Source organism: Trichosurus vulpecula, chromosome 1 (genome assembly GCF_011100635.1).
Source record: "Trichosurus vulpecula isolate mTriVul1 chromosome 1, mTriVul1.pri, whole genome shotgun sequence".
Classification (NCBI taxonomy): Eukaryota; Metazoa; Chordata; class Mammalia; order Diprotodontia; family Phalangeridae; genus Trichosurus; species Trichosurus vulpecula.
Genome location: NC_050573.1, coordinates 301,427,820 through 301,455,323, shown reverse-complemented (window position 1 = coordinate 301,455,323; position 27,504 = coordinate 301,427,820). Strand labels below are relative to the sequence as shown.

At 37.8% G+C, this 27,504-nt stretch overlaps 1 pseudogene; it reads left to right on the top strand.

Annotated features, from left to right (window-relative positions):
• Positions 1-667: 667 nt before the first annotated feature.
• LOC118837443 lies at positions 668-26,596 on the top strand (annotated as a pseudogene).
• The last annotated feature ends 908 nt before the right edge of the window (positions 26,597-27,504 follow it).

Genomic DNA, 27,504 nt, shown 5'->3' with positions numbered 1-27,504 from the left:
TTATACGTGTACTTGTTTCCCTGATAGAATGACTTTGAAGACATGGACTATTTCATTTTTTTCTTTGTAGTGCTGAATAAATACTCATTGAACAAATAATAATATAATATAAACAAACAATGTTATATATGCATATTAAACTTCTGTTTCTCCTTCTACTAAGTCATCCGAAAATGGAATGGAGTGCCTTAGGAGGTTGTAGAAATCCCCAAAGACTGGAGCGACTAGATGATTTCTGTTGTAAGGAAGCTTCCTATCTGGTTACAGGTTTGAGTCAGAGGTCTTTAAGGTCCCTCCTTACTGAGAATCTGTAATTCTGTGATTTGAAATGTTCTCTGCCATCTTTCCTCCCTCAAGTGCTTTTATTTCCTCACAGGTGTAAGGAATATTCTTAATATGCAAGAAGACTCCATTTTCTCTTTTACCTATCTTGTTTCTTTCCAACAATGACTACCCTTCCAGAATCTTACTCCTATCATGGGTCCCATTCCACCAAATTTCCCTTGTATCTATGAAACTAAATTTTCCTCTTTGCATTCATCTATTTAGCTTTTGTCATTATCTGTAAGTTGTATAACTGTATTTAGAAAGATGAGGGCAGAAATTCGGCTCTCAACCATAAGTGGTCTGCTTTCTGCAGGAAACTACCAGTACAGCCAAGGAAAACATGTCTTGCCAATACCCAACATTGACACTACAGCAAAAGAAAGAACTGTCTGATATAGCTCACCGAATTGTTGCCCTGGGCAAGGGAATCTTGGCAGCAGATGAGTCCACCGGTAGCATTGCAAAGCGGCTGCAGTCCATTGGAACTGAGAACACAGAGGAAAATCAGTGCCTATAGGCAGTTACTTCTAACAGTATCAATTGAACTCCTGTATTGGAGGTGTTGTCCTTTTCCATGAAATACTCTACCAGAAAGCCGATGATGGTCGTCCCTTCCCTAAAGTCATAAAGACAAAGGGTGGCATTGTGGGGCATCAAAGTGAACAAAAGTATAGTGCCCCTGGCAGGGACCAATGATGAGACTATCACCCAAGGTTTGGATGAGCTGGGTGAGTGCTGTGTTCAGTAGAAGAAGGATGGAGCTGACTTTGCCAAGTGGCGTTGTATACTGAAGATTGGAGATAATACACCTTCCCCACTTGCCGTGCTAAAGAATGCCAATGTGCTGGCCCAATATGGCAGCATTTGCCAACAGAATGGCATTGTCCCCATTGTGGAGCCAGAGATCCTCCCTGGTGAAAAACATGATCTGAAGTGTTGTCAGTGTGTCACTGAGAAGGTCCTGGCTGCTGTCTACGAAGCTCTGAGTGACAACCATATCTATCTGGAAGGGACCTTGCTGAAGCCTAACATGGTCACCTCTGGCCATGCCTGTACCCAGAAGTATTCACATGAGGAGATCACGATGGCAACTGTAACTGCCCTTCACCAGACCTCCTGCAGTCACTTGTATCACCTACCTGTCTGGGGGTCAGAGTGAAGAGGACACCTCCATCAACCTCAATGCCATCAACACCTGCCCCTTGCACAAGCCATGGGCCCTGTCCTTTGCTTATGGCTAAGCCCTATAGGCATCTGCCCTTAAGACCTGGGATGGAAAAAAGGAATACATCCAGGCTGCCCAAGAGGAATATATTAAGTGGGCCTCGGCTAACAGCCAAACTACTCAAGGCAAGTATACTACAAGTGGAAAGTCAGGAGCTGCAGCCAGCGAGTCTCTCTTTGTCTCTAACCATACTAAGTCAAGGCCTTCCACTTGGGTATGCCTGAACACTCCAGGCCATCCCTCACAGTTCAGGAAGAGGCTAAGATCCCAGAGCTCTGTGCTGACTTCTCCCACCATTCCTAACTTGGTATGGTGTTGTTGCTCTCTGGTGAATCTAGTGACCCCTTCTCAGCCCAGTTTTTCAATAAACAACTATTTAACAAGGAAAAAAATAAAGATGAGATTGTGGATTTAGTTCTTATTCTCAGATTATTCCTGGCTTTCCCTCCTCACTCTTGATCTATAATGGGGTGTTCATTTATCAATGTACATGAATAAAAATGATGATTTTCATTTTTTCTTCTATTCAGTCAAATCAGTAGATATTTTTAAATGTCTATTTATGTTAGCATATTAGTAGGCACTATACAGTGCCTGCCTACAAAAAGCTATCACTCTACCCCGGCCTAAAGCTATTTGATCCAAAGTTATAATTACTACCTTCCTATTGTATAAAATATTTACAACAAAAGAAAAGAATTATGGTAGGAGAGACTCTGGGCTTTTTGTGCTTGAATGTATGTGTTCTATGCCAGAAAATATGAGTTTTTAAAATCAAATATTAATAATTTTATTTTAACTACATAAATTAATGACAATGATGAGAGAAGATTTAAGTTCCCATCCTCATCTTTTCTGTCTCTCAAACAGAAACTATCATAGGCAACATAGTCAACTGTGATGCTTCCCTGAAATTCGCTCTCCCCCTCCCGCCTTTACTCTCAGGTGCTGTCCTCCACATAGCTCACACTTTAAAGAGCAGAAAAGTTGCTTTCATAATGAAGCTGTCAGTTCTAGGAACTCTTTGCAACCACAGCCACTTTCAGCTTTCAGTTTTTATTTAAAAGGCTTAATTGGAAGTTTTTATTACTCCCAATTAAGCTTTTTAATTAAAAGGAAAAGTTGAAAGAGGCTGCAGGCAAATACTGCTGCAAACCCATATCAGCATAAAATCAAAGGAAATAAAGACAAAATGATGCTACTGTAAAACAGCAGTTCCAGCTGCAGTTTTCAATAATGTTTACCTCTGGTCCTGTTTAATGTCATGGTGGCACATTGACAATGATAAAGTGGACATGACTGATTGGAAAAACAAGCCTGAGCCAAAGTAGCCATCAAATTCCTCGGAATGCTAGTTTAAAAGAACACATTAGCATTCAAGGCAAGAACCCACCAAATGTACATTTGCCAATTTCAGTACTTAGCAACTCTCATTCACCAGTTCTATACCACCACTGTGCACTAAAGCAGATTTTTAAAGCCTCTTTAACAAACTGACTACCACTTACAAACAATGTGGGTAAGTGTTTATTGTCTTAAGATGATTAACTTTTTTAATTCTGTGAGGGTTTTTGTTTTTTGCCTATAAGTCCTTGGCGGCGTTATTATTGAAAGTCTTTTTACTCATTATATGTAGTGACTTTTTTTTAATCCAAAAGAAAAAGATAGTTAAGTTATATTCACTCAATTTTCCATCCATTTTGAATCTTACACAATACCTTTGGAATAAAATACACCTTGCCAGGATAAAGATGAGCATGTCCTAGGAGGCAATAGGAGCTTAGAAATGCTAATTAATTAATTCACCCTTGTTTATGGCTATTCAACTGCTCTTTATCCTTAAGCCCACAGAGGCTCTATTTTGAACAGGAGAGCTTGCCAAGGAGAAATATAATGTTCGGATTAACAGGTGAATATCTCTGATAATGATTGGTGAAAATGGAAGTAGAACATGGATATACTCATTGTTGACTCGGTAGGAGCCCACTTTTCCTCTGAATTCAGAAGCCATAATGATAGTTCCAAAACTCAAATTAAGACAAGTATTTGGTTCTAGAAAGCTCTGGAACAATCTGAAATTGAAGAACCATGTTGGTTAAAGACAATAAAGCTTTTAAAGGTTGCAGACAGCCTATGGGTTCCAGTTCTGGCTGACACGTCCATTTCTGAGGTGAGAAGAAGAGCAGGATCTCTAAAAGTAGTGGTAGTGTTATTCTTTGAAAACCAACTCAATCCCAAATTACTTTTATAACTTGAATATATTACATATTTTTTTCTCTACCGTATCCCTTGAAGGCATCACCTCTTACGGTAATGTGTCTTATTTCAGAGGTTGTCTCACCTTCAAAGAAGCAGGAAAGGAATCAAAGACTGTTATATTGAATAATAAAAAGAGTGGACATTTTTATAGCTGTTATATATCAGCAGTTTATATATGTGTCCTCACAATGGAGTAAATTGTCATTCTTTCATCACCATCACCACTGCTAATATTATTCAGTCAATGCCAAGTTGAAATAGCACGGTCCAGAGGGAGGATGGAAAAATCACTTAAGCTTCAGTTTCTTCATCTATAAAATGGGTGAGACAAGAGGCATTATGGTATAGTCGATAGAGGGCTTGCTACACTTGAAATCAGAAAAACCTGGGTTCAAGTCTTATTTTAGACATCCTGTCTCAAACACTAGTTGTGTAGCCCTGGGAAGGTCACTTAACTGCTCTCAACCTCGGTCACCTCATCTGTAAAATTGGAATGATAATAGTACTTTCTTCGTAAGGATATTGTGAGGATAAAAAAGGTAATATATGTAAAATGATTTGTAAAATCTTTAAATCTATATGAATGCTAGCTATCTTGTGGTCCTGGGCACCTCATTTAACCTCTTGGTATCCCTACGTGACTCTCTAGAGCAGAGCTGTCCAAAATGTGGCCTTCGGGTCCCATGTGGCCTGCAGTGGGATTTATGCCCACTGCATAGAAATAGAAATTTACATAAATGCTTTAGTAAATGAAGCTGAGCTGCCATAGAGCTCTCACTAACATGGCAAATCAAAATATACTGTCTATTGTTTCAATAAAAACCTAAGGTTGGACAGCTCTGCTTCTAGAGTACAAGTTGTGGTGAAGTTGCTCTTCTCCCTAAATCTGTAACAGAGGAGGGAGTTTCCACATGGGGAATATCACAAAATCAAATCACAGATCCAGATGTTTTTAAAAGGGGAAGGGAATAACAGAGCCCACCTCATTGATGGGGTGTGAGGCTCATATTGGTTTAAGTATGTGGAAAATCTTATATAAATTCCAGATATTATCTAATTCATAAGACCCTCATATAGCCCTCTGCATACTTCCCCTTTAAACACTGAAAAACAGTAAAATAACCAAACGGGCACCATATTTTCTGAGGTGCTTTTTGGTTTCTTTATTTTTTAAATAATATTTTATTTTCCCCAGTTACATGTAAAGAGAAATTTTAACATTCATGTTTCTTAATTGAGTTCCAATTGAGTTCCAAGTTTTCTCTTTCCCTTCCCTCACCCTCCTTGCCTCTGAGACAGCAAGTATAGTTTGATATAGGTGTTTCAACAATCCAGCTAGCAGCTGCTGTGGGAGTGTAAAACCAACAACAACCAGCACACAGAATGCCGCAAGCCCAGGTCCTTTTGATCTGCTTTACTAAGGAAAGTGACATTAAGGGGTTAACAACCTTACTTTAATCCAGCATACAAATATTATTCAATTAGTTCAGGGGAAAAAGCCAGCACCCTGAACTTCAGAGCAAATACAAACAAATTACAAACATCAACAGACAGACCTTCTCTGATTCAAATCTTAATGCATAGTTACCAGAGTTTAACAAAGTCCAAATATCTGGGTTTACAAGCTGGAGGGCTCTTAACTACAGCTGCCCAGAGTCTCCACATCAGCACACTGCCAAGAGTGTTCAGTCATGCAAAACATATTACCATATTAGTTATGTTGTGGAAGATGGCACAGACCCAAAGGAAAAAAAAAGCACACAAAAAAAACATAGGAAGTGAAAAATAGCACGCTTTGATCTGCATTCAGACTCCATCAGTTCTTTCTTTCTCTGAAGGTGTATAGCATTTTTCATCGTAAGTCCTTTGGAATTGTCCCAGATCATTGTACTGTTGCGAATAGCTAAGTCACTCAAATTGATCATTGCACAATATTGCTATTACTGTATACAATGTTCTCCTGCTTCTGCTCCCTTCACTTTGCATCAATTCATATAAGTCTTTCCAGGTTTTTTCTGAAATTAGCCTACTCATCATTTCTTATAACATAGTAATATTCCATTACAATCATAGACCACAACTTGTTCAGCCATTCCCCAATTGATGGGCACCCCCTCAATTTCCAATTCTTTGCCACTACTAAAAGACCTGCTATAAATATTTTTGTACAGATGGGTCCTTACACACACACACACACACACACACACACACACACACACACACACTTTTTTTAAATCTCTTATGGATTACATATTGCTGAATCAAAGGCTATGCACAGTTTTATAGCCCTTTGGGCATAGACACTATATCTTGAGTTAACAATATTGCGCCGTAGCCAGATTTCTTCTAACATTGCCAAGCCCTCCTTGGAGGATCACCTGCTAAGTTAGAAATTTAAAGAAAATCGTTTGTAGCTACCCAAGAGGAAACAGCATTCTTACTATCTTCCATGTTTCCCCATAGCCAAAGTATATTGTAATTTCCATGACCAAACATACTACAGGCAGAGCTGCAAGCTGGCAGGAGGAACTGCCTTGACTGAAAGTCTGTAATATTTAAAACCCTGGCATCTAGAGGAGTTTAAAGTTTAAGTCCTCTCTGTCCCCCCACTCCCGCCCCACATTGGCAAGGCTCTTTGTACAATTCGTGAAACTTCATTGCCCTTTGATTACTACAGAGAGCAAAGCCAGAAAGCATCAATTTTACTTGATTATGCTTTCCGTTCCAGATTTTTTCTTTAAATTGCCATTTTTGACATTTGCTAACTGGCCAAGAATTCTTTCAGCACTGAATTTTGGTGACATTTTCTGATTGATAAAACACATGAACTCAAACCTATTGGGGGAGGAGGCGGAGGGCATATAAGAGATGAAAGATGAGGGTAAAGTTACTTTCTTGACAACTTCTGGAATGAAAAATGCACCACTGCCTACAGAATTGGGTATGGAGACTAAACAGGTAATAGACTTCTGCAGAGCAATTGGGTATTTTCCCAACACTGGGTAGTTATTACATTGGGAGCTGTTAGTATACAGGAATTTAACAAAGAAATGGTATCGAGCCAAATAGAATCCTCGAGGTCAACATAGTGCACAGATAAAAGGGAAAGCTTTGCTTTGTTTGAAAAGGGCACCTCAATTCCCCTCCCTGCCCATCAGGTGAAAGGGAAAGTATATGAGAATATCAGCTGTGAAATGTCAGCATACTAAGTAGGGTGCATAGCGTGTGCTTCTTGATATGGAAGTGAAAGAGCTTCGTGGATGTTGTTTGAAAGTCCATCTGCCGCAGAGCCCTGCCGAACTTCCCTGGCTTTCTATAAAGCTGCCCAGCTGAGATGCACTAATTCCTGAAGCCCTGTCTCAACACATCACCCCATCACCACCCACAGCTATTCATGGGAGTGCCAGGGAAAATTGGATATAGCAAAGAAAAAGAAATTGGATTTTTTTAAAATGAGTTTCAGTCTTTAAGGGGAAAGGAGGAAAAATCTGAGTGTTACGGGCCTACCTTACCCCCAAGAGACAAGTAGCCATGAATGAAAATTACAAAATCTCCAACACGCCTACACATAGCTATGAAAGAAACAGGTCTCCGTCTTCTGTTGTAGTCATCAAAGAGGGAAAAGAAACGAGGCCAAAGTGGCATTGCCAAAGGGAAATAACAGAAGCTAGAAATTGAAATGGTGATAAATTCTGGGGACACCAAGCTTTGTAGATTAGATGTAAATTTATTGAAGTAATACTCCAGTTTCAGTTTAGGAACACAGCCTGTCCTAAAAAATCATTCAAAACCTTCAGTCTCTTCATTTCAAAAAGAGGAAAATAAATTTAAGGTCTGCGGACAAATCTGAATTCATAAATGACAATAGTCATCACCCCTTCACATGTTTACCACCAGAAAGAATCCCAAATCACTTGCCAGATTTAACAAGCTGATATGAAACTATAAACAGGATCGTTCCATTTACCACTGAAACAGTCACATCTCAAGAGAAAATAGCAACATTACATGGTTTCAAGGAGGATGTGACAAAGACAGTATCTGAATGAAACTATCCCAAATACTTAAATTCAGAATATATAAGTAACTAATATATAATTACGAGCAGTAGGCTTCAGCCAGAACCTTACCTCCTCTAAAAGGTGGTCCTATGTTCCTGAGTTCAAACTCAACCCCAAATGCTTACTAGCTGTATGACCCTGGACAAGTCCTTTATCCTCTGTCTGCCTCAGTTTCCTCATTTGTAAAATTAAGGTGTTGATAGCACCTACCTCCCAGGATTGGTATGAGAATAAAATCAGATAATGATTATAAATCAGAGAATATTTAGAGGCAGCTAGGAGTTGCAGTGGATAGAAGAATGAAACTAGAGTCAGGAAGATCCAAGTTCATATCCAGCCTCAGATACTTACTAGCTGTGTGACCCTGGGAAAGTCACCTAACTTCTGTTTGCCTCAGTTTTCTCAAGAGTAAAGTGGAAATAATTACAGCACTTACCCCTCAGGGTTATTGTGAGCCTAAGATGAGATAACATTTATGAACTACTTAGCACATTGCTTGGAATATAGCAGACACTATGTAAATGCTTAATCCTTTCCCTTCCCCCCCCCAAGCATTTTAATAAGCCTTAAAGTGCTGTGTAAATGATAGTTATAATAATAATTATTATTATAACTATTATTTACTATCATTACAAATTTGAGATGAATAAGACAAAATTGAGTGGAGAGGTTGGAAATGGTCTCTCCATAAAATGAGATTGTTTTTCATATGTTATAATCTGGTTTTGTTCTTCATATTCTTCAACGGTAATCTAAAGAGAGAATAGAAGAAAAAGAAGGGGCAGTATCACCAATGAATAGAATGCTGGACTTGGAGTCAGGCAGACCATGATTCAAATCTCTCTTCACACATTATCTACCCCTTTGACTGCAGAGAACTGACTTCACATCTCTCTGTTTCAAACATCTACCTAGGACTTATCTACTCAGTCACAGAAGGGCTGCACCGTGGCAAAATTACTGCTCTTTGGAGTATTTGTACATAAAGTGCTTCACAACCTCAACAGTAAATGAACACCAAAAGTGCAATACATGACTATTGAGAAAGATGCATTTTCAATACTGGCTTTTCCAACCATAAGTCTGTGCAAAATATATTGAAGGTCTGATAAGGGTGTTGCCTTAGGCACAAAACTCTCACTGAAGGTCAAGCTAGACTCTGTATCTGGAACAAGATGATATTATGTTTTTGCATAATCAATTGCAGCTATTACAGAGCTACACTCTGGCACCTCTCATTGTTTTCTCTACTTATTCCAAAGTTAATTTAGCCCAAAATATAGTGGGCTGAGAAAATGTGAGTAGTCAGTCTGAATAATGGAACCCTCCCCCCCCCCCACTCTATCACACACACACCACAAAGCCGACTAATTATTTTTATTCTTAGTTAGGTGGGTAATTGGAGAAAAACAGTGGTTTTATTTCTTCACATTTATTTAGGGCTGTGTAGGTATGACCTTATAGTTTTCTTGTGCACTTCCTCCTCACCCACCTCCACCTACCCCCTAATAACAAAGAAATCAAAACCATCCTTTATAATGAAAATGAAAAAAGTGACTTCAGGAAGAAAATCAAAAATATGGCAGTAAATATCTATCACACTTGATCTTTTAATTAGTTAATTTTGTAGTCAGGTAAGCCAGGTGCTATTAATTGCTGCTGTAGTCTCAAGCAATTACCTGAAATGCCTTAACTGGAGCTAGATTGACTATTGCCCCATCAACAATTCAACTACTAGGGCCTTAAGAGAGGGGAACAGAAGACAAAAGGGGAGGAGATAAGAATAAAGCATAGTAAGAATTTATCTTAAAAGTCACTTCTGCAGATCACCAGGTTCAGGAGATAGAACACCAGACTTTACAGTCAGGACGACAAGAGCTCACTTGACATTTGCAAGTCATACGAACAGGAAATTCACTAAGTCTCAGTCACAACTTTTTTAATCTGTAAAATTAAGATAAAAAACCTATACTACAATACCTCATCAGACTGTAAGAGGATCAGATGAAATATTATATGCAAAGTATTTTGCACACTTTAAAAAGTTCTATAAATATCAATTATTTTTATTATTGCCCTGAATATGTTCAAGCCATGTAGCTACAAGCCACCATGGAGTTGTGTCAGTAGGCACAGTGGCTCCACCAATCAGAAGGTCAGAGCAATGCTTGACCATTAATTTGACACTGGTGCTCTAAGAATAAGCAGATGATTTCTATCCATTGCAGGTTATCACCAGATAGCCAATTACCTTAGCTCCCTAAGAATTTTTTTTAATTTTTTAATTTTTTAAATTTATTTAATATATTTAGTTTTCAGCATTGATTTTCACAAAAATTTGAATTACAAATTTTTTCCCCATTTCTACCCTCGCCCCATTCCAAGATGGCGTATATTCTGGTTGCCCCGTTCACCAGTCAGCCCTCCCGTCTGTTACCCCACTCCCTTCCCATCCCCCTTTCCCTTGTTCTCTTGTAGGGCAAGATAAATTTCTATGCCCCATTGCCTGTATATCTTGTTTCCTAGTTGCATGAAAAAACTTTTTTTTGTTGTTGTTGTTTTTGAACATCTGTTTTTAAAACTTTGAGTTCCAAATTCTCTGCCCTCTACCCTCCCCACCCACCCTCCCTAAGAAGTGAAGCAATTCAACATAGGCCACATGCGTATCATCATGTAAAACCCTTCCACAATACTCATGTTGTGAAAGATTAACTATGTTTTGCTCCTTCCTAACTTATCCCCCTTTATTGAATTTTCTCCCTTGACCCTGTCCCTTTTCAAAACTGTTTGTTTTTGATTACCTCCTCCCACCGTCTGCCCTCCCTTCTATCATCCCCCCTTTTTTATCTTTGTCCTCCTTCTTTCCTGTGGGGTAAGATAGCCAGTTGAGTGTGTATGGTATTCCCTCCTCAGGTCAAATCCAATGAGAGCAAGATTTACTCATTCCCCCTCACCTGCCCCCTCTTCCCTTCCTACAGAACCACTTTTTCTTGCCACTTCTATGTGAGATAATTTACCCCATTCTATCTCTCCCTTTCTCCCTCTCTCAATATATTCCTCTCATATCCCTTAAATTGATTTTATTTTTTTAGATATCATCCCTTCATATTCAACTCACCCTGTGCCCTTTGTGCATATATATATACACATATATATACATATATGTGTATATATATACCTACACATATACATACATAGACACACAGATATGTATGTATATGTATACACATATATATGCATATTCCTTTCAGCTACTATGATATTGAAGCCTCATGAATCATACACATCATCTTTCTATGTAGAAATGTAAACAAAACAGTTCAACTTTAGTAAGTCCCTTATGATTTCTCTTTCTTGTTTACCTTTTCATGCTTCTCTTGATTCTTGTGTTTGAAAGTCAAATTTTCTATTCAGCTCTGGTCTTTTCACTGAGAAAGCTTGAAAGTCCTCTATTTTATTGAAAATCCATATTTTGCCTTGGAGCATGATACTCAGTTTTGCTAGGTAGGTGATTCTTGGTTTTAATCCTAGCTCCACTGACCTCTGGAATATCATATTCCAAGCCTTTCCATCCCTTAATGTAGAAGCTGCTAGATCTAGTATTATTCTGATTATTTTTCCACAGTATTCAAATTGTTTCTTTCTGGCTGCTTGCAATATTTTCTCCTGGACCTGGGAGCTCTGGAATTTGGCGACAATGTTCCTAGGAGTTTTCTTTTTGGGACCTATTTGAGGAGGCGATCTGTGGATTCTTTCAATTTTTATTTTGCCCTCTGGCTCTAGAATATCAGGGCAATTCTCCTTGATAATTTCTTGAAAGATGCTATCTAGGTTCTTTTTTTGATCATGGCTTTCAGGTAGTCCAATAATTTTTAAGTTATCTCTCCTGGATCTATTTTCTAGGTCAGTGGTTTTTCCAATGAGATATTTGACATTGTCTTCTATTTTTTCATTCCTTTGGTTCTGTTTTATAATATCTTGATTTCTTATCAAGTCACTAGCTTCCACTTGCTCCAATCTCATTTTTAAGGTAGTATTTTCTTCAGTGGTCTTCTGGACCTCCTTTCCATTTGGCTAATTCTGCCTTTCAAGGCATTGTTCTCCTCATTGGCTTTTTGGAACTCTTTTGCCATTTGAGTTAGTCTATTTTTTAAAGTGTTGTTTTCTTCAATATTTGTTTCAGTATTTTTTTGGGTCTCCTTAAGCAAGTCATTGATTTGTTTTTCATGGTTTTCTTGCATCATTCTCATTTCTCGTCCCAATTTTTCCTCTACTTCTCTAACTTGCTTTTCCAACTCCTTTTTGAGCTCTTCCATGGCTTGAGACCAGTTCACGTTTTTCTTGGAGGCTTTTGGTGTAGGCTCTTGCACTTTGTTCACTTCTCCAGGCCATATGTTTTGGTCTTCTTTGTCACCAAAGAAAGATTCCAAAGTCTGAGACTGAATCTGGGTGCATTTTTGCTGCCTGACCATGTTCCCCAACTTACTTGACCCTTGAGCTTTTCATCGGGGTATGACTGCTTGTAGAGCAAAGAGTACTTTGTTCCAAGCTTGCGGGGATGCACCGTTGATTTCAGAGCAATTTCCATATAGCCAGCTCTGCCACCCCAGCACTCCTCCTTCCTCAAGAACCACCTACCCAGACCTGATGCAAATCTTCAGCAGGCTCTTCACTCTTGCCCTGATCCGCCACTTAATTCCTCCCACCAGGTGGGCCTGGGGCCGGAAGTAACTGCAACTGTACTTCTGTAGCTGTACCTCCCCCGCTGCCCCTGGGGTGGTGGCCAAACCCGAACTCTGTCCCCCGCAGCTTTTCCCACTAACCTTCTCTGTTGTCTTTGTTGTTTGTGGGTTGAGAAGTCTGGTAACTGCCACAGCTCACTGATTCAGGGTGCTAGGGCCTGTTCTGCCCAGCTCCTGGTCTGGCTGGTCCTGCTGCCTCCCACTGTGAGCTCCACTCCCCTCCATTCCGTGCATGATAGACCTCATACAGTGACCATCCAGGCTGTCCTGGGCTGGATCCGTGCTTCCCTCTGCTATTTTGTGGGTTCTGCAGTTCTAGAATTTGTTCAGAGCCATTTTTATAGGTTTTTGAAAGGGACATGGTGGGGAACTCACACAAGTCCCTGCTTTTCAGCCGCCATCTTGGCTCCCTAAGATTATTATTATAATCCTAAGATTATGAATCAGAAGTATGAACTGCACTTCTAATGTAATTGTCTATAATATAATGAGATACAAAGGATAGCATCTTTGTATGAATGTCACGTGCCCTACCTAGAGTCAAGGACATCTGTCACTGGCTTAGAACAAGACTTGTCTGTGCCGCTAAGAAATTATGGCCCTGAAGATGACAAGAAGAGGTACAGCCAAGGTCTCCAATGCAATTCCATGAAGATTTAGAAAATGCACCAGACTGAATCTGTTCTTGGAAATCCAAGAAAAAATTTCAACTGATCATTTTTCTAGTCCATATCAGTATAAAGAGACAGGAAGCCTAGGGAATACTGGAGACCTGTCTTGTCAAGAAGTACATCATAAAGCGTCACAGCCCAGAGGAAGGTTGTATACTAGGGCAAGAAGAGGTCCTAAACCAGCACAGAAGAGCCAAAATCTGTGCCAGTTCTTGGTAACAAATCCAAGGGCAACTGAAGAGGGGAAGTGTGCCTAAGGGTGTCAGTCTAGGCTGAGGAACAGTTGTAAACCCTGTTCCGTGAACTTAGCAAGAAGCAAGTTCAGAAGCAAGCATCACTGTGGTTCTGACAGTGGGGTCTCAGTTCCAGCTTCCGGCCAAGTTTGAAACATACAGCAGAATAAGCAGGGCACAAATCCCATACCAAAGGGTGGACTACAGTTCTGTCACTCTCCACTAGTAGTGCTTTCCATCTGGGTGATAGTATCTAAGCCCAGAAGCAATCTACTGTAATTCCAACCAGGGGCAAGCCCAAAAACAGCTTAGTGATAATGACAATAACCACAACAATGATAATTAATAAATGAATGGCTAATATTCTTATTTCATTTGAACTTCACAATACCCCTGAGGAAGGCGCCATTGTTTTGGAGGTGGGAGGCAAGGCAATCAGGAATAAGTGACTTTCCCAAGGTCATACAACTAGTAAGTGTCAAGTTTCTGAGGCTGTATTTGAACTCAGGTCCTCCTGACTCCACAGCCGGTGCTCTATTCACTGAGCCACCTAGCTGTCCCCAGGTGCCATTTTTATAACCATTTTACAGATGGGGAAAACAAGGTAAAGAGAAGTTAAATGATTCGCCCAGGGTCGCACAGCTAGTAAGTTTCTAAGACTGGATTTGAACTTGGGTCTGTCCTAACTTCAGGCCCAGTACTCTATTCACTATACTAGATAAGACTATTTTGGGATACTGAAAGCTTGAAAGTCCCCAATCTAAGCTTTCTCTGAGATCTTGAAATAATGTAACATTCAACACCCCATGAAAATATCAGAGGACAAACCTCAGCCCAAACATAGGTTCAGAGAGACCACCCCTAATATCAAGTCTGCAGTCAAGAAGTAGGCTGGAGGAATGAGCAAAGAAACAAAAATAATCCCATCATAAAAAGATATTATGGTGACAGGGATGTTCAAGACACAAGTCCAGACGAAAATGACTCCAAAATATTCACATGCAAATCTTCAAAGAGAAAAAAAAAACATAGTTTGGGCACAAATTCAACTTGAAATCCCAGAAGAGATGAAAAAAGAGATTTTATTCGGAAGTTTTTTAACAGCTTTTTTTTGATAAATTAAATGAGAGTACTAGAGGAAAATAGGAAAGGAAAATCAGAACTGTTGAATAAAAAATTATAAAAAGAATTAACAGCTTGATATAAGAGGTGTAAAACCTTGCCCAAGTAACAAATTCCTTGAAAGCTAGAATGGATCAAATAAAAAGGCAATGATTCCATGAAACAAGAAATATTAAAACAAAGCCAAAAGACTGAAAAAAATAGAAGAAAATATAAGGTATCTCATAGCTAACACAACCAACCTGGAAAACAGATTAAGGAGAGATAATATAAGAGTATAATATGAGTATCATTGGTCTATGTGAAAGCATGACCAAAAAAAAAAACAGTCTAGACATCATAGTCCAAGGACTCATAAAATGCCCACATCTCTTAGAACCATAGGGCAAAGTGGAAATAGAGAAATTCTACTAATTCTTTCTCAAAAAGAAAGAAAGAAAGAAAACTCTCAGGAAAATTATAACCAAAATCCAGAGCTTCCAGATCAAAGAAAGAACAAAAAAACGCTGCAATCAAACAGAAAGAATTCAAGTACTAAGGAGCCACAGTCAGGACAAATAAAGGAGAATGTGGAATACAGTATTCCAAAAGACCAAGGCTTATAATCAAAAATATCTTACCAGAAAAAACTGAAAATAATCCAGCAGTGGGGAAATGGACTTTCAATGAAATAGAGGATTTCCAAGAATTCCTTATGAAATGACCAGAGCTGCATAGAAACATTAAACATAAACACAGAAGTCAATAGAAACATAAAAGGTAAACATGAGCTAGTAATCATAAACAAAGATAAACTATTTACCCTCTGACATGAGGAAGTGATACATGTATCCCCTCAGAACTCTATCATCATCAGAGGTCAATAAAGGCAGTCAAATTAGAAAGTCTGAGATTTTTCCATTATGTTTTAATTATCTTAGAAGAATAGGAAGAGAGGGGGAAAGGAACATACTAGGTGAGCAGAAGGGAGAGGAAGGATAGGGAAAATTATTTCACATAGCAGAGTCTTCAAGTAGAAGTCTATACCAACCAAGATGAAGGAATAAGGGGACAGATAATACTTGTAATTTATATAATAACAACAACAATATTGTAAAGACAAACAACTTCAAATGCTTAGAAACTCTGATCAATACAATGACCAACCATGATTCCAGAAGACTCATGATGAAACATGCTACCTACCTCCTGATAGAAGGATAATGGACTCAACAGTACAAATTGAGACATATATCCTTTGGAAACAGCCAGTAGGGGAAAATTTGTTTTGCTTGACTATATATGTTTGTAGTAGGAGTTTTGTTTTCTTTTTGTTTTGTTTCTATCTCAATTGGCAGGGACAGGGCAGAAAGGAGGAAGGAGAGAAGATACATTTTTATTGATTGAGGAAAAAAAATAGTTTTTAAAAAGTTTTCTTGATCAGTCAGTATTTCCTACCCATGATATCAACATTATAGAGAGTTTTAACTATATTTTTTAAATCAGAGTGAACAATATGTATGGCTGTACCTTTAAGTCTCTCCCTGTAAGAGCATAACTTTCCTCTTCTTTGTTTTCAGCCCTTCTTTATTTCCCTACAGTTAATAACAATAAAAACTCTTTGAAAAGCCTAAAAATAAAACAAAATAAAGTATGGGCCTATTGTTCAACTTTGCAGGTATAAGGCTGCTCAAAGGGCAGAAGGTCACTGGCGGAATATTGGGACGGCAGTAATCTGTGATAAATCACAGGCTCATCTGAGGCAGAACTATCCAAGACTCTAGATTTACTTGGTAATAGGTGCAAATAGAACAGGGAAACCAATCAGCCGTGAAAGTATTAGATACGTGTCCTTCTGGTTACCAACAGGAAAAGTGTTTTTTTTCTATTCTATTCCTTGGTGCAATGAGAACAGATAACTCTCCACCTTCAGTCCTATTCCCTCTACAGAGTGTCCAAAAATGGCCCAACCTCCTAAGCAGAGATCTAGCCAGATTTAATATGCTGAACCTTTGGAATGCAGGGAATACTCCAGTATGTGACCAATCTTCACAAACTACCCTTCCCTTAGCACACCTTTCCTTAGACTTGGCCTCTACCTCACTGGCCACCCCAAAGGACAGTTCTGCTGAAAAACCTGCCTACGCCACTTGAAGCTTCCTTACCAGTGACTCCATTGCCCAAGAGTGAAAGGTCCTAAGTCACATGGTTTGTCTACCTCCCCAATTCCAAAGTTTATAAGGATTATTAATACAATCAAAACCATAAAGTTCTCTTTAAATCCTCTTAGTCCCCAGGAGATGAGATTTGGGGGGCGGGGGGGGGGGAAGAATACAGCTATTCTCCATTCTCCCCTCTTCAACAAACACATTTATAATCAGAAAGAGAAGGTTCATCCTCTGTCTCTTCATTTCCTGTATCCCTAAGCTCTGCCCTGGCTTCTTAGAGGCAACTAGATAGCTCAATGTATAGAGCATCAGACATAGCACCAAGAAGACCTGAGTTCAAAACCAGTCTTGTAGACTTGATATATATGATCTTGGGCAAATCACTTTGATTCCCTGTGCCTCATTTTCTTCATCTGTAAAATGGGCACATTAATAACACTACATCCCAGGGTTGTTGTGAGGAGCAAATCAGAAAAATATTTGTAAAGTATTTTACAAACTGTAAAGTGCTGTAAAAACACCAGCTATTAATTGCATTTATTTTATTTCCTTTGTCTACAATTCCTCTACTTGTTCCTCTTTTGCAATTTTTTTGTATACAACTAATTGATATGATTCACAAACCATTTATGATATATCATAATGTTATATGAAACAGCAAATCAGGAATTAGAGACAGCTTAAATAGAGTAAATTATGTAGGAAATGCCTGCCCACAACACGCAGTGGGAAGAAGAATTAAACCAGAACTCTCCTTTCATTGCCTCAGTGAGTGACAACATTCCCCACAGTCAGTTCATTCCAGCTGCCCACGTCTGTATCTTCTAATGAACCAAGTCTATAGTCACTGAAACCAGGCTTGCAATGCTTTTTCTTTAGTCTCTGAATGCAGACTGCAAAATGCCAAGAAGGGCTTCTGTCTCTAACTATACCCTACCACCTACATAAGCCATTGCCCCTGTGCTCACTGCTACCAAATGTGCCTGCTGCTTCTACAATCTCAATTCAAAACTCCCAGTGTGGAGCTGAGAGCTCACCATAGTTTAAGTCTTTCACAGAATAAGAAGAAAATGCTGTCTGCCCAAGACTATGATTGCCAGAATTCATAGTTAGGTTTCAAATTGTTTCCTTACCCACAGAGAAATATCTGAATACATATACACATGCTTAAAGTTCAACAGCCTCCCCACTTTGGAAACATTGCAAGAAGTCTGACTAGGCTTTATCACTTTTATTCTAAAATAATAGTAGCTTCTTCAAAGATCATTATCAGGATAATTATTGGAATATAAACGTGCAAATGATCCATCTTAAGAAAACAGCAACCTTGGGGTCACCGAATGTATATCATCCTTAGGCTAATCGTGAGAAACTGCTCAATGTATCAATTAATCAATCAATGAAAAAGTATTTATTGTATATTTACTATGTGCCAGTATAATCTCTTTTGCTTTCTAAACTGATCAAAAAGCAAGTGTATGAGAACAAGTGAAATCAGAAACATAACTCTTTTTTTAAAAAAAACAATAATAATTCAGGTTCAAACTGCTTTGCTGCCAGAGATTCATCCTATTCTCCTTACATGGATACTGACATTTTTATTGGTATGTCAATGGCTGCTGTAGGAACAGGATCTTTATAGGCCTGAAAAGCATAGCATTTACCTGGAAACAGCAAGAGAGGCCCTGGAAAGTTTCATGTTCCCTGTACTTGTTCTCCTTCTGAGACCCACTCAGCTGCATCATATCCTTTAATAAGTCCTCCTAGGACACAGGTGGGAACCTGTGGCCTCGAGGCCACACATGACCTTCTAGGTCCTCAAATGCAGCCCTTTGACTGAATCACACAAGTTTGGAATCAGTCAAAAGACTGCACTCAAGGACATAGAGGGCCGCATGTGGCCTCGAAGCCACAGGTTATATAATAACTGTCCTAGAATATACGTGAGCTATGCATTGGGTTTTGCTTTCACCTTTGAGTGGCATGCCCATAACATTTATTACATAACTATACATTTGCTGCTAAATGCTGTGGAATAGGCAAGCAAAATTGATCACCTCTTCAACCCTTGTATTATCCCTTAAACCTAACACAGCTACTAGCATATCATCTTTTGGTCTCTCCAAAGGCATTCTAGGTCTCCTGATTTGGAAAGAGATGTGTTATAAACATCAAACCAAGCTTGAACAATTTATACTATGTCACCTTGGAAATCCAGTGAACATTAAATCGCAAAATAGGATCACCAGTGAAATAGTCCCAAAACAAAGCTAGTCAGTCAGCACTAGAATAATACTCACTTCAACAAAGATCTGCAAGGCTTTCAATTCATGACTGATAAGTGAGAATTCTACAGCCTTCTAGTAAGGAAGCCACCATAACCAATATCAGAACAATAATTAGCTGTCCTGGAAATGGGGCAATTGGGCATACTACATAAAATGTGCCCTTAAAGCAACTTTTTTAAAAAAGAAAAATGCAATTGGAAAAAGACACCTTAGATCTCAGATCACAAAGTCCCATGGTAGGATACCACAAAGCCACTTCTAGGAAGATTGATGCCAGAGGGGTGGGTAAGGTAAAGACAAGCCATAGAGAAGCACCTCTAGCATGTGTTTGCCAGAGATATTAAACATTTCATCAGATAATTTGCTTTTTTTAAACTAATTATTCTTACTAATTAGGTTCTAAGATCAAGTACTTCTATCTACTGAAAGAATACAACTACTATCAGCATTCTCTAAAATTTGGCTACCTGAGAAAAAATATTGCTCCACCAGAAGGCAATATTAGAAATCACCTAATAAGCATCCATTTCTTCATTTTGCAATCCAGCTTCAAAGAAGTTTCAGTGACTTCCTCAAGATCATACAGTTGGGCTTGGAATCAAGAAGATTCATCTCCATGAATTTAAATCTAGCCTCAGATACTTCTCACCTGTGTAACCCTGAACAAGTCACTTAACCCTGTTTTCCTCTGTTTCTCATCTGTAAAATGAGCTGGAGAAAGAAATGGCAAACCACTCCAGTATCTTTACCAAGAAAACCCCAAATGGGGTCATGAAGAGTCAGACACAACTGCACAACAAATAGTCAGAATATTGTACCTCTAATTCAAAATGTTTATTCTTTTTACATTGCCACAGTTAGAGTGTGCCAAGTATTAATTTTCCAAACATGCTTTCTCATGGTTAATGGGAATCCCAAACATTATAATATCTTCAATACGTAAGATTCAAAACTATTATAAAGAAATCAACAGCAACTATTAAAACCTGCTAAATGTAAGAATAGAAAGGCATAAGTTGGACCTAAAATGGCTCAAAATGTAGTGGTATTCTTCAAATAAAATAGTCAAATTATAAATGACTATCAAAAAAAAAACAAAAGGAAAATTCAAAATAAAGTCTAGATTAGATAAACAAATAATACCTCCCCCAACATTACAATTAAAGAAAAAAAGCTATTTAACACTAGCATTATAATGCCAGAGGATATCAGTTTTTCCTGACTTCCTTATTTCTCATAATGCCACCAACCTCTTCTCTAACAACCAGTCTTGGAACTCAGCATCATTTTTGACAGTTTTCATTTACCCTCTATTAAGAAATAAGTCACTAAGCTTCACTAGGCACTTGGCAGCATAGGTCACATGACCCATTAGATGATTAGCTCATTAGGGGCAGGGACTATCTTTTGCCCCTTTTTGTATCCTTATTGCTTAGCACAGTGCCTAGACCATAATGGGAGCTTAATAAATATTGATTTATTATGCATTTAAAACTAAGTCAATATGCAGTCCACAGGGATTATTATTACAGATTTGTGTCCCCATTTCTATTTGAGTCTGACACCAGTGATGTAGTGAATGGAGCACTAGATTTGGAGTCTGATGGACCTGGGTACAAATCCTGACTCAGACACTTGCTAGCTTTGTGATCTTGTGCAAATCACTTGACTTCTCTGTGCTTCAGTTTCCTTATCTATAAAATGGATATAATGATAGCACCTACCTCACAGGGTTGTTGTGAGTATCAAATGAGATAACATATGCACAGTTACACTTCTGAGGATCCCACCTGCTAGCCTGGGTACAAGTTGGGGCAGTGAGCCAACATGGTGTGGGAGAGGTTGTGCCCCTCCACTACACTTACGGAATTTTATAAGACAGTAATCATCAGAACAAGCTGGTACTGGCTAAGAAATGGAGTGGTGGATCAATGGGATAGATTAGGTATAAAATATGCAGAAGTAAATAACAACAGCAATCTAGCACTTGGTGGTTGTAATTGTGTTCATATAATTCCTCTGTGTGTCTTGACATTGAGACTCCCAATTATTTTATACTTTCTGCAGTTCTTTTAAACAGAATGTCTCTTTCTATCTCTTCCTGCTGTTTTTGTTTTTGTTTTGTTGGTGATATATAGAAATGTTGATTATTTATGTACAAAACACTTTTCAGACTGATAAAGACAGATCTAAACCATTGGAGAAATTAATGACCAATATAATTAAAATGATAATAGCTGCTAAATTAATCAACTTATTTAATGTCATACCAAACTACCAAAGAATAATTTTGTAGAGTTAGAAAAAATAATAACAGAACTAATCTGGAAGAAGAAAAGGTCAAGAATATCAAGGGAATCAATGAAAAAAAGTGAAGGAAAGTGAACTAGCAATACCAGATAACTATACTATAAGACAGTAATCATCGGAACAACCTGGTACTGGCTAAGAAATGGAGTGGTGGATCAATGGGCTAGATTAGGTACAAAATATACAGAAGTAAATAACAGCAGCAATCTAGCATTTGGTATACCCAAAGATCCAAGTTTTAGGGGCAAGAACTCATTACTCAACAAAAACCTCTGGGAAAACTAGAAACCACTTTGGCAATAACTAGTCATATACCAACATCTCACACAATATACCAAGATAAGGTCAAATTGGGTATATGATTTAGACCTAAAGGATGACTGCTTAAGCAAGTTAGGGGAGAATGGAAAAATCTACCTATCAAGATCTATGGATAAGGGAAGAATTTATGACTAACAAGAAATAGGAGAATGGGGATAAAAAAAATAGATAGGAAAGTAGGAAACTGGCGGGGAGGGGGATTTTAGAACAAGTTTCTGTGATAAAGGTTTCATTTCTCAAATATCTAGGGAACTGAGACAAATTTATAAACATAATATCCATTCTCCAAATGATAAATGGTCAAAAGATATGAGGCAGTTTTCACAAGAAGAAATCAAAGCTACCTGTAGCCCAATGATCTAAATCACTAGTAATTAGAGAAATGTGCATTAAAGCAACCCTGAAGTACTACCATATACCTATCAGACAATCTAGATAGATGATAGAAAAGATAGAAAGGAAAAATGACAAATGTTTGCAGGCATGTCTAAAAATAGATATTTTAATGCACTGTTGGTGGAATTGTGAACTGATCTAAGCATTTTGAAGAACAATTTGGAGCTAAGCCCAAAAAGCTATAAAACTGCACATACTTTTTGACCCAGCAATTCTCTTATTAGGCCTCTATCATAAAAAGACCAAAGAAAAAGGAAAAAGACTCAAATGTATAAAAATATAGCAGCTATTGTGGTGGTGGCAAAGAACTAGAAATTGAGGGAATAACCATCAATTGGAGAACAGCCGAATAAGCTGTAGTATATAATTAGGATATATGATTACGTAGTATGTGATTATGATAGTACTATTGTACTGTAAGAAATGATGATGGTGATGGTTTCAGGAAATGAAAGAAAGACTTATATGATGCAAAGTGAAGTTAGTAGCACCAGGAGAACATTGCACATGGTAACAGTAATATTGTAGTGATAATCAACTGTGGAAGACAGCTATTCCAATCAATAAAATGATCCAAGACAATTCCAAAGGTCTCATAATATAAAATAATACCCACCTCCAGAGAGAGAACTGATAAAATCTGAATGCAATTTGAAGCACATTTTTTTCAGTTTCTTTCTTTTGCAACATGGCTAATATGGAAATGTTTTTCCATGGCTTTCAAATGTATCATGGGTATTATATTGCTGGTCTTCCCAATGAATGGGGAGGGTGTTTCAACAATTCGGCTAGCAGCTGCTGTGGGGGTGAAAGACCAACACAAGCCCAACAACAAGAATGATGCCAGCACAGGTTCTTTTGATCTGCTTTACTAAGGCAAGTAACATTAGTGGGTTAACAATCTTATTTCAATCCAACATACAAATATCATTCACTTAGTTCAGGGGAAAAAACTAGCACCCTGAACTTCAGAGCAAATACAAACAAATTACAAACATACATTATAAACAGACCAAATACAATTCATAGTTACCAAGAAACCATCAACATCTGGGTTGACAAGCCAGGAGGCTCTTAGAGCAGCTGCCCAGAGTCCTACGCCAACATTCCTCCAGGAGTGAAAGCCTCAAGCAAATAGCTTTGTTATCTCTTTTTATACAGTCTTTGGACATCATCAAATCACATCTGAGTGACCAGAACCTAGGTGACTACTATTGGCTCTGGTCTTAGTAACAACCCTTAGGACCCTGAGGGCTTCATACCCACATAGACTTAGCACTTAGTAATTAAGGGTTTGGGCCTGGGGCTTTGTACTTAGTAAGGCTCAATCAAAGAAACTTAATTAATTTAACATTCTAAAACAGTAAAAAAAAAAAGTCCCAACTTAATGGAAGAAAAAAATTTAAACTTGAAAATAAATAATTTTTTGAAAAAGAAAAAAAAAACTATGACCAATAGGTTTCTTTGAATTATTACAGCTTCAAGAAAAAATAGTAAATATGTTTCTGACCTTGGGGGCACAACATACTGGCATTATCTAGAAAATGTTCAGCATAACATTTATAGTTGATGTATACAATTGACAACCAATTAACCAGAATCTATTAAGTACCTACTATGTGCAGGGCACTGTGGTGCTAATAGATAGCACTTTGACTTCAGTGCTTATTCAGGAAATTATACCACATCATTAATAAACCTTTCACTATCAGTTAAGGGAAATTTGTGGCTCTAAGAAGCTACCTTTCTGACATAATCTATAGGCTCACATGGTAAAAAAAAAACATTACAATGTTAAGAGCTAACTTTAGACACTCGCATCCTTTGGTGTAATAGAAACTTTCAATGGGTCTAAATTGGTGACATTTTCTCTTCAGATATCACTAACTTTCATAGAAGACAATAGCATCTAAGTGCCAGAGGCAGTGGAATGGGAGTCAGGAGACATTTATTCCCTTCTCTGTCACTAACTTTCTGGACACTTGAAAACATTTCATTTTGCTCATCTACAAAATGAGGAAGGAAAATAAAAACCTCTTGCTCTTTCCTCATACATGAATTGTATACTTTGAGATTCTTAGGAAGATCTAGCATATGTAGGATAAAAGCTCCTTAAGGAGTTTGACCATTTCATTTTTGTCCCTGTGTCCCTCTCACCTAGCACATATTAGGCATTTATGCTCCATAAATGCTGGTTGATTGGTGTTTGCATTATCATTATTTTTATCATTAGCTCTTAGAAGTTGATCACATCAGACTCGTCAAGCTTCCTTTGTTTTGAATCTCACAATGAGTTTAAATCATGCTATATTTATTTAAATATCACTAACTTTCACAGGAACATGTAGCTTCAGGGCACTAGAGACAGGATAGATATCAAAATGTCAGAACAAGCTTCTTGTCTCCAGGAGTAAAGCTGACATTCTCCAAGGCTCCAGGAAAGAAAAAAAAATCACCCTGAAGAACTTCTTTCCCCCAATCAAGAAATGAAAAATTACTTATATGTGGCAAGTTAACCAAATAATAGCAAGAGGATGCCAGAGCTAAGGAAAGACAGTTTGATGGATGTGGATGGAGTGAAATGAGATGCCTGGTTTATTCAACAATTGCTAATCTGTGTTCTACCCTTAAGAGAAAGTTTACCAAAGAAAACAAAGTGGAAGGTGGTTATACCAGGCAAGGGAGAACCATAAATAGCTGGAAACAGCTTGTGAAGAATGAAAAGCATGGGGAAGACAAGTTATGCAATAAGATGTTTGCAAAAATGCTTTGGAAACTGTAAAGCATTATATAAGGGTTAGTTATTAGTATCGTTATTATTTTAACTATTGAAATGTAAAAGAAGGGCATTATTTTATGACTGCAGATTGTGGAAATATTATACTGCAGATTAAAGAAATGAAACTGCAAAGTAAGGTCATAGAAATAGCATGTTTAAACACAATAGATGATAACCAAAAAAAGTGTTGTAAACAGAAAATGTCTTGAAATGTAGTAGGGTTATAGATCCCACACATCCAGACAAGACTAAATTAAATCTATCTGCTGAAACTTTTTTTAATAAACTGAATCAACAAGCCCTGTTTTTATTGCCCTTTAAAAAAAAAGCTAGCAAAGAAAATAAACTATTGTCAGCAAATATAGCATAGAAAACCTCTACTTGTGAATGATAGCCCATCTTTAAAATTTCCTGCAATAGTCATGCATACAGACTATGCCTCATAATCCAGCTGCTGATTTAACTTGACAGCTGCAGAAAATGTTGAGAGTGAAAGTATCATTTGAGATGGGGGTGATGGGTTTGAGGACTTGTGTTCTCCTTTTGAAGTGGTCTTTCTGCCTGCTTATATTACAGGCTTAAAGGAGATCAAAAGCTCCAGATGCTATAACCTGCCTTGCTGGAAAGACTTCTAATTGAATCAAACATGAACAGAATATAATTAGATAAAAAGTAATAAAGTCTCTGATCAAAATTTGGAGCTGCAAGCATTTGGACTGCTGTAACTCCTTTTGTGTCCCTTTTATGAAAGTCACTAGTGATTAGAAACCATTATTTCTAAAAACCTATATGTGTCTACAAGATGGAGAGAAAGGGCAGAAAGAACATTCACGGTTCTTCCTTCTTTTGGCCCTCCTTCCCTCCCTTCTTGTCTACCTTTCATCCTTATTTTCTTCTTTCTCCCTCTTTCCTTGCTTCCTTCTTTCTTTTTTCTTTTCTTTCCTTAATTCTTTCCTTCCTTGTTTGCTTGCTTCCTTTCTTCTGCTTTCCTCCCACCTTTCTTCCATTCTATAATCTTACAACACAGTGTTTCCAAATGAAATAGAAAACAAGAATTCTATGCAAACAGAAAAAGAAACAACAACATAAATATACAACAGTATTGAAAAGGGATAAACATGTCCTCATATTTAGATTTGTGGAAAAGCATCTGGAATGATTTGGCATTGCTGAATCCCAACAAAACCAGATGGAAAACATAACCCAGATAGATATTCTCAGGAGTCCCCCTAGAATCTGAATACAAATACCAATTTATGAATATTTTTCCAAGGGTATATCTATATATTCATTCATAATATTCAGCCCAACCTATACTAAATAACTCCTGGGTTCCACTTTTTTATGTAAAATGATAGAGCAGGTGGCATGTCTACCTCCCAATGAAAACTGGCAGTCAGTCAACAAATATTAATTGAACATTCACAGAGTTCAGAGAACTATAATGGGGGCTTGAGGTACCTACACATTAAAGAATCAGCACAGTTCTTGAACCAAAGAAAATATGTAATAATGATTCAAATGATACAGGACATGTTTGTTTAGAGACTTAAACCAAGGATTGTCACTAGGGAAGGGAATAGGCTGCACTATATACTAACACTACACTGATTTTGACTTTTTTTTGTCCATAGACCCAAGCAGAAACTATCCACACTGTCTCTTCTTACTATACAGTGCCACCTAAAGGACTGTCTGCCCTGACTAAACAGTAAAGCATTTTCTTCTTTGCAAGTAATAGTATTATTAATTTCATGACACCCTTATTTTTCATGGAGAATTAAAATTAAGAATGCAAAAATGTGAAAATGTGCACTAGCTTTTATGCCATTTGACAGAAACAGAAACACTAGCTAGAATTTTGGATTAGCTTGGAAAAACCCCCGCTCATTACATCTCAGAGCAGAATACAGATTTCCCCACATTCGGTTTCATCTCAGGAAGCAAGAATTCTGCTCAGTAGTCACACATAGAGTAGCACTGTGGTCTAAAGATTCTGAGTGATGACCCCAGTTTTGCTTAGGCTGACAATGCTACATCCAAACAGCATTGAATAAATGCTTTCAAGGATGGTGGTGACTTGTTTTATAGGTGATATCATCCAGTTTTCTGAACAAAGGCAAAAATACAATGAAATTTATTTCTAAAAAAATGGTTGCTAAAATTCAACAGTAACCTTTTAAAAATTATTTGGGGGTTAGACAAGGAAGGAGGCACTAACATTTAAAATGAATCATTAATATCCAGAATAAATATTGATTTTTAGAAATCCCCTTGAAAATAGGGGAAAGAAGACAAGTTCTCATAACTAATGTTCTGATATTCCACTGAACACAAATAAAACCACAAAAGCATTGCAGCAATTAGAAGAAGATTATTAAGGAAGAAAAGAAATAATTCTGTTCTTTCTATTTGGTAACAAACACATGATGACATTTTCTCACTGTGGGAAATTATTAGATTACTTGCTTGAAAAAAATTGATCAGATACAAGCCAGAAGAGCAGCTTCCATGGCAACAGATGTATTGGAACATCATAGATGCTCTGTGGCCTCATCTAGCATTTTGATTGATTTAATTCACAGATTCAGGGAGATCCAGATGCACTGCAGGATAAACCCTA